At 28.9% G+C, this 7,808-nt stretch overlaps 1 pseudogene across 1 annotated transcript; it reads right to left on the bottom strand.

Moving 5' to 3' along the window:
- Positions 1-2,605: 2,605 nt before the first annotated feature.
- LOC107172846 (uncharacterized) lies at positions 2,606-5,559 on the bottom strand (annotated as a pseudogene). The gene is made up of 6 exons (XR_016190884.1): positions 5,075-5,559; positions 4,800-5,006; positions 4,155-4,505; positions 3,936-4,068; positions 3,678-3,850; positions 2,606-3,265 (listed from the first exon to the last, which is right to left on the bottom strand). The product of XR_016190884.1 is annotated as an uncharacterized LOC107172846 (transcript).
- Between the last annotated feature and the right edge of the window lie 2,249 nt (positions 5,560-7,808).

Below are 7,808 nucleotides of genomic sequence, written 5' to 3'. Positions count from 1 at the left end.
ACTATTTAAGTCAGGCTCAGGAATAGCGATAAGCGATTCACCGATTAAAAAATGTCTCGGTGTAAGATATGATAAATCTGACGGATCTGTTGAAAGAGGTGTTATTGGCCTAGAATTTAAGCAAGCTTTATTTCGTAAAAAGATTGTGTTTAATTCTTCGTAAGTTAACGATGCATTGCCTAACGTTCGATAAAGATGATGTTTGATTGATTTAATGGCAGCCTCCCATAAACCACCGAAATTAGGGGAATGCGGTGGTATAAAATGCCACCATGTGCACCAAATGCGGTATTATTCCGATGTCAGCTGTGGCACTATTGAATATTGATAGGTTTTTCTCAGAATAAAGTAGATCATAAATTTCACGTAAACGACGATTAGCGCCAACAAAATTCGTAGCATTATCGGAATAAATATCGGAGACAATTCCGCAACGACTTACAAATCTACGCAGGGGCGTCATTTCAGGTTTTTTTTCGGGTGTGCGAAGTTTCAAGCAGGCCATTTTGAAATTTCACCAGGCCAAATAAAAATAGATATACATACGTATATGTATATTATCCTGCATTTAATTATTTCCATACATTATAGACCGGTTATTACAATTTAATTTTAATCATATAAATAATTGTGCATTCGTGGCTCGTGCATTATTTTAGGCTTCAGCAAGACGCAGGCCAATTGTAACATTCTAAAAGTAAGGGGTGCAACCGCACACCCTGCCCCCCCCCCAAATGACGCCCCTGAATCTACGCAATGCGTTTAAAAATGACTCTGTTGTAAGATCGCCGGCTAATTCAATGTGTATAGCCTTTGTTGCAAAACAAACAAAAACACATATGTAGCCTTTAACAAGCGGAGAATTACGTCGTAGACTAGTTTTAATCTATACCACATAATATCACTCATAATAGGCTGAAATACGACGGGGTTTAACTTAAAACATGTTATGCATTTGTGTACAATGCTCCGAGCGATATGTCTGCCGTTTATAGGCCAATATGTTGAATGAACTAATAGAGCTTGAGGTCCGCCATGCATAATCTTACGATGTTCATTTTCAAATATTAATTTGGTAAATACACTACGATGTGGTAATAATATAGGATTATGTTGAAATATATTTAATGCGATAGCATTTCATAATCGACCGCCTACCGGTAGAATACCGGTTTCATCTATATATGGCCGTAACTGACAAAGATTACTTTTACGCGGTATCGGTGTTTTATCTCGTATACATTGTATTTCGTGTGACCAGCATTATAATTGCACTATTTTAATTAAGACAATGCGAGCCTTTGCATATTCTTCTTCTGATATTACGCCAGTTATAGTTTTCTTTTAATAGACGTGTTTTTATCATATATATGTACTTTTACGTTATGGATAAATCGATAGATGAGTGCAACGACCCTGATTAATTTCGATAGCGACGAAAATCAATTTATTATAAAATGATCGTAATGTGTTACTGACGGTAATGTCGTGATTTTTCGAAACTGATCTTATATAAATACATGCTCCGTAAGCTTCAATTGACGCATCAGCAAAACCATGTACTTGGATACTAACAACGTCTTTGTACTTAATTATCTTACGAGGTATTTTTAATTGATTTACGTGTTGCAAATTTGATTTGAAATTAATCCAATCATTCGCATACATTTCCGGTAATAATTCATCCCAATCTAAGTGTAATTGCCATAATGATTGCATAATTAATTTTGCATGTATAACTACCGGACCGATAAGACCTAGTGGGTCAAATATAGTTGCTATTGTTGATAATACACTTCGTTTGGTAATAAGTGTATTATCGTCCGGAAGTTCATTGACCTTATATTGAAAGATATCTAATGAGGTGTTCCAATATAAACCCAATATTTTTAATACGGAATCGTATTCATTATCGAGTACCTGCATATGTACCAAGGCTGGGCAAGTTAACGATATTTTTTAACTCAGTTAAGTTAAGTTAAATTAAAATCTAAATCAAGTTAATAGTTAAAAGTTAATCCAAAATGTTCTATCAATTGAATTAAGTTAAGAGTTAACCAACATTTAATATTAACTTTTTAACTCAAGTTAAGTTAGTTAAAAAATATTTCTTGTTTTCATAAAGGTAAAATTAAAATTGGTACCTAAAATTGTTCATGTCACTATTGAACTTTTATTGAACAAAGAACTTTTATTGTTATATGTGTTCCAAAAGGTAACATCACAAAGTTTGTTAGCATACTAATAAGTTATAACGTATAAAATAAAATCTGTACCAGCAATTTATATTCCTACAATAGTTCACGTCATAATATTAGTATAGTATAGTATAATAAATTAATAAGTATTAATTGTTCATTATTTTTAAAATTAATAATTATAATAACAAAATAGGTAATATTACAAACTTTATTTTAAATTATACATTTAAACTGTATACATATAATAAAATATATTTTACATAGCTAAAGTCTAAAACTATCTTGTAGACAAAATATAGATAGGTATTAAATATTTAAAAGAAAAAAAAAAGATAGTAACAAATCAAATAAAAATATATTATTTAAAAGTTTCACAGAAAATAAAATTATGATGATGATATATTTATATGATCTGCTTGTTAATAATTGTATATATAATGGTAAATATACAATCTGCATAAGAGGTGTATATTATAATAATTATATATCATGTATTAACACTTAATAGTAAATAGAAATTAAAATAGATAGATATAGATACATAATTAATCATCAAAATACTTATTGAACTTCAGTAGAAGAGACATCTCAACATTTTTATCACACATAGATCCCCTTCTTTTATCATATATATAGTTGCCCTCTAGCACTAAATAGGCGTTCAACATGTGCCGATGATGGAACTGCTGTATTGTATTTAATATATGCTTCTTTTAATGCTAATGGTAAATCGCAAGGCTGTATTAAATTTGAATTTGACAAATAATTATTAATAAGTAATTCTGTGCTACTGTTTTCACTGATAATTTCATTTTCTCTAAAGCTGAGAAATTCATCTTCTGAATCACTATTTTCAAACTGTTCAGTAGCAGATATGGATGATTGATTTGATTCTTGAGAACTCGATATATTTGTAGTAGGTAGTATTGTCAGTTACAATTTCTATAAGATGTAGATGTTGTTTTATTTCATCTCTATTTTCATTAGCTGTCCAATTGAGTTTAAATTTAGGAACTAAAGTAGCAGCTACCTGACATGATTTTGACATGAAATAATTATTAAACCTATAAAATAAAAAAAAATACTTTATTTTATTTAAAAAAATTAATATGCTTTTAGTAGGGCTGATATTTTCTCTTTATCTTGGTTAGCTTTAACACTAACCACTAGAAAATAGTACAGTAGTACCTATAATTTAGGGTATAAACTAGAATAATTTATTGAGCAAATAAAGGAAGAGTTGAATTACATCACAAGCAGTACACACTGACAATTATAATGACATTAATTACAATGTTAAAAATGTTATTTAATAAAAAATTAAAATTAACTCCTATACTTTTTTCAGTTTTATGACATAAGGAAATTATTTAAAATTTAAATAAATCATTAATCATAATAAAAAAAAATTAAAATATTTCAATATTTGTATATTCATGATATGAATTAATATTAAATATGCATACAATGTTTTACCTTTTATTTAACCCTCGTTTCAATGCAAGAATAAGAGGTTTGCAGAAGACAATATTATTGTTTAATCCGTTTAAAGATTTGTGAACAGCATTAATTGTTGGGAGACGAAATCGCAAGCATACAGACTTATCTCCTTGTAAAACGTCTAATGCTTTAGATAAAGGTTTCATAACCTAAAATAGTAAAATTTGTAAGTTATAAAGTTAACTAGTCTACAGAAATGTATACCTATATTTTATATATACAAATAATAACTACTTTGCAATACTCTTTTAAAAAACCAACTTCCCGAGATCTTGAAAAGGAAACCAATTCTAATTTTATACAAATATCATCAATTTTATCAATATTTTCTACTAAACAATTGATTGCATCATAATAAGAATTCCATCTAGATGTATAAGTAATCAAAATAAATAAGTTGTTTCAATAATTTTAAAAAATATTTAGGTATAATAATTATTAAATATCATTTACCTTGTGGCATTAGGTGTTATAAGATAACGACCAAGTATTTCTTTAATTTTGTCTGCACTTAATGTTGATTGGTTTTGTTTATTAAATATTGATTGACATTTGCTAAAAACCCGTCTACTAATCGTCTTGTATGCGGCATCCTTCTCAGCTTCTAGAATATCTCCTGTTGCTATTAAGTTTAATGTGTGGGCTGCACAGCGCTGATGTGGAGGTAATGAGAAATTAAATGTTTTCTCTATATTTACATTATTTAGTACATCAGAAATTTCGATTGATCTTGGGGTTTCTAGTTCATCAGATTCACAATCTTCCTGTATACTATCACTATCACCATTATCATTATTGAACACTCTAAAAAGGATAATATTTATTAAAATATACCATAATATAGTAATTAGTAGTTATTTATTACTTCTCGTCGGTTTTTTTATATTTTAATTATAAGCTTTTAAAAATGGTCATTACTCGCTTAGGTCAATTTACTGTAATATGATATATGAAAACATTGAAAACTAACTACATTACACAGTTTATGCTGAACACACATTTGCCATGTTTTACATTAGTAAGGCAGAGACAACACATGCGGATGTAGCGTCCTATTCACTATTAAGTTCTAACAAATACTATATAATTAAATAATACCTTAAAGCTTTAACAAAGTTCGCAGCATTGTCCGTAACTATGAGAGTAGTTTTTTTATGAATTTTAAATTCACTAAGGATTTTATCAATAGCTTCTGCAATATTATCATATGTATGTCTACCAATCATTCTTCTACAAGCAAGTCCTTTAGAATTTCGTTGCAATGTTTCAGGATCAATCCAATGTACAGTGAAGCCTATGTATGATCTACAATAACAAAAATAATTAGTCAATGTAATATATGAAAAAAAAACTATTATTTTTAATAGACTAACCTGTGAAATATACTCCAACAATCAGCTGTTAAGCACACATATTTTATTTTTTCCAAGTCATTTTTTAGTTGAGAAATCATTTGTTCATAAATGCATTACACATTGCGCATTAATGTTCTTCTTGAAACAGGAACTTTATTACTGGTCATTTTACAGTATCTTAAAAATGCAGGGTGTTCTATAAAAGAAAAAGGAGACACGGTACTAACTATAAGCTGCAAATTTGCAGCATCAAATTCAGCTTGAGTTAACTTTTTCACAGATATTTTTCCAACTTCTTCTATCTTTAATTGTTTACTGCATTGATTTAAATTTATGTTTGACCTCTTCTTTGCACTGTTATTAAAATTATCCAAGTCATTTGGATGAACAAGCTATATAAAAAGTAAAAACATTAAATATTTGGAGGATGTCAGTGTAATGTTTGCTATTTGTTTTCTCTTTCTTTGACCCATTCGCAACATAGCAGGTTTGCATTTACTAAAACGCACCTTATGTTGTTAGTTCTAGTATTAAGGTAAATTTATCTATTAAAATCAGACATAAAGCTAAGAATATTATCTGTATTAGTATGATGGCCTTTTTACAATATTTAAAATTTAAAGCGATTCATTAATATCAATCATTCTAATCCTGCATACATTTCTGTAAATTACGGTTTACATTTTTAGTACCTACAACTTCGGCCACTATTATTCAACCATTCAACCATTTTAATGTAATTTACAAATTATAAGACTTCATTAACAACAAGAAGGTTATTTTATATTGTATACATCATTATAATAAAAAATAAATAATAGGTAGGTACCTACGACTTACCAGTTACAAAATATCAGATAAATTAAAAGTACAGAAATAATGTTCTTAATTTAGAGTTTGATAATAGGTTGACCTACTATTTAATCTATAGGTACTAGTGTTACACTGTTACCTACTCTAATTACTATACCTACTTAAGCTAGTAAGTTAAGATTGGTTCTAATAAAAACAAATTTGTTGAGTTTACTTTAATATGTGTTCTTAGATTGGAATTTGAAGATTTTGACGTTGATATTTTTTTTTATTTTTGGCGTACACAACAAACATTTAAATAATAAATTATTTTGACAGTCATTCTCAAGCTGTTCAAAGTATTTATTGATGCTGGGCCATTTCAGCAAAATATTCTCATTCATGATGTTAAACCTGAAAAAAGAAATCAATTATTCTAATTAAATATAATATTAAACATATTTTAGTAATTTAGAAATGTAACCACTTACTTGATCAACAAAATTCGAGTGTAGGAAAGGAAATATTCGAGTGTTGACAGAAAATGACAAAATATATAAACATCACTAGACTGGTTGAAGTCGTAATCGAAAATGGACTGGTTAGTCGAAGTCAAGTGCAACTTAGAAAATTTACTATTCGTAGCTCGTAGGTAAACTGTAGACGGAAAATGTGGACAGATACTAGATTGTACTGATTGTAGAAACTACATTTAACCACGTTTTAACATTTTGCTATTATAATCGAAATCGAAGTAGGCGAGTACTGATTCTACTGAATATTAGTATAGCGTATTTATTTTTATACTTGTAGTTTGTACAGTGATTACTGATTACTGAATTACTGATAGGCGATAGTTATAGCGGTAGGCCTGTATGCTGTATGCATTGTTAGATTATCATTAAGACTGACCACAGACCAATAACACGAACCGGGATTAAACTATTTTTAATTTTTTCATCGTAACACCGCGGTCGGCAAAAACGCTGAAAACATCGAATTAATAATAAATTATACAAAAATAAACTAGGTATTACCAAGAACAGTTTAGTCCACTCAGCGTTATCTACTATACAGATATTAATTCTTAATAAGTATTATATAATAATAATGTATAAATATTAAATAGGAATATAGGAATATATAGTATAAACTATAAAGGATATTTGTTAATATACCCGCAAACTGGCGACGATGGCGAAAAATAACGGGCATTGATAATATTTGTAATTTTATCATATAAGTATTTATATTTTTACGAATTTGAAAACATATTACATAATAATAAAAATTAACTTAACTTGTTTAAACGTAAAATTAACTCAAGTTCATTCAAAGTTAATTCAAAAGCTCATAAAGTTAATAATTAAGTTAATAACCATAAAAAATTTACTTATTAAGTTAAAAAGTTAACTTTTTAACTTAACTTTAACTTATTAACGCGTTAATGCCCAGCCTTGATATGTACATTATCGGTATTGGGTATATTAGATAATAGTTTAGGTTCATTTGACGCCCACTTCCTTAATTCAAAACCCGCACGTTTTAATACATTTATTAATTGGTCGCGTAATAATATGGCATCCGATAAAGTTGTCGCACCACCAAGATAATCATCTACGCAAAAATCTGTATTGATAGCATTGCACGCTACTGAATACGTGTGTATTTCTTGGTCTGCTAATTTTGTTAAACATGCAGTTGATAAGTATGACGCTGGGGTCGTACTATAGGTAACAGTCTTAAGCTGATAAATCTTAATTGGCTGGTTAACTTCTTCACGCCAGATTATCATTTGATAACGCCTATGCTTCGGCTCGATCCATATTTGTCTACATATACATTTTTGTTATGTCAGCTGATAATGCGTAATTATGAATACGAAATCTAGCTAGTATGCAAACTAATTCTTGCTGTATATTAGGGCCTTTTAATAGGACATCATTATAAGGCTTAATCC

The sequence above is a fragment of the Diuraphis noxia genome, unplaced genomic scaffold (assembly GCF_037042655.1).
Source record: "Diuraphis noxia isolate RWA-SAM2 unplaced genomic scaffold, SU_Dnox_SAM2 contig0003, whole genome shotgun sequence".
NCBI classification, from domain to species: domain Eukaryota; kingdom Metazoa; phylum Arthropoda; class Insecta; order Hemiptera; family Aphididae; genus Diuraphis; species Diuraphis noxia.
Note: the sequence above shows the minus strand (reverse complement) of the source record. Positions and strands in the feature narration are given on the sequence as shown.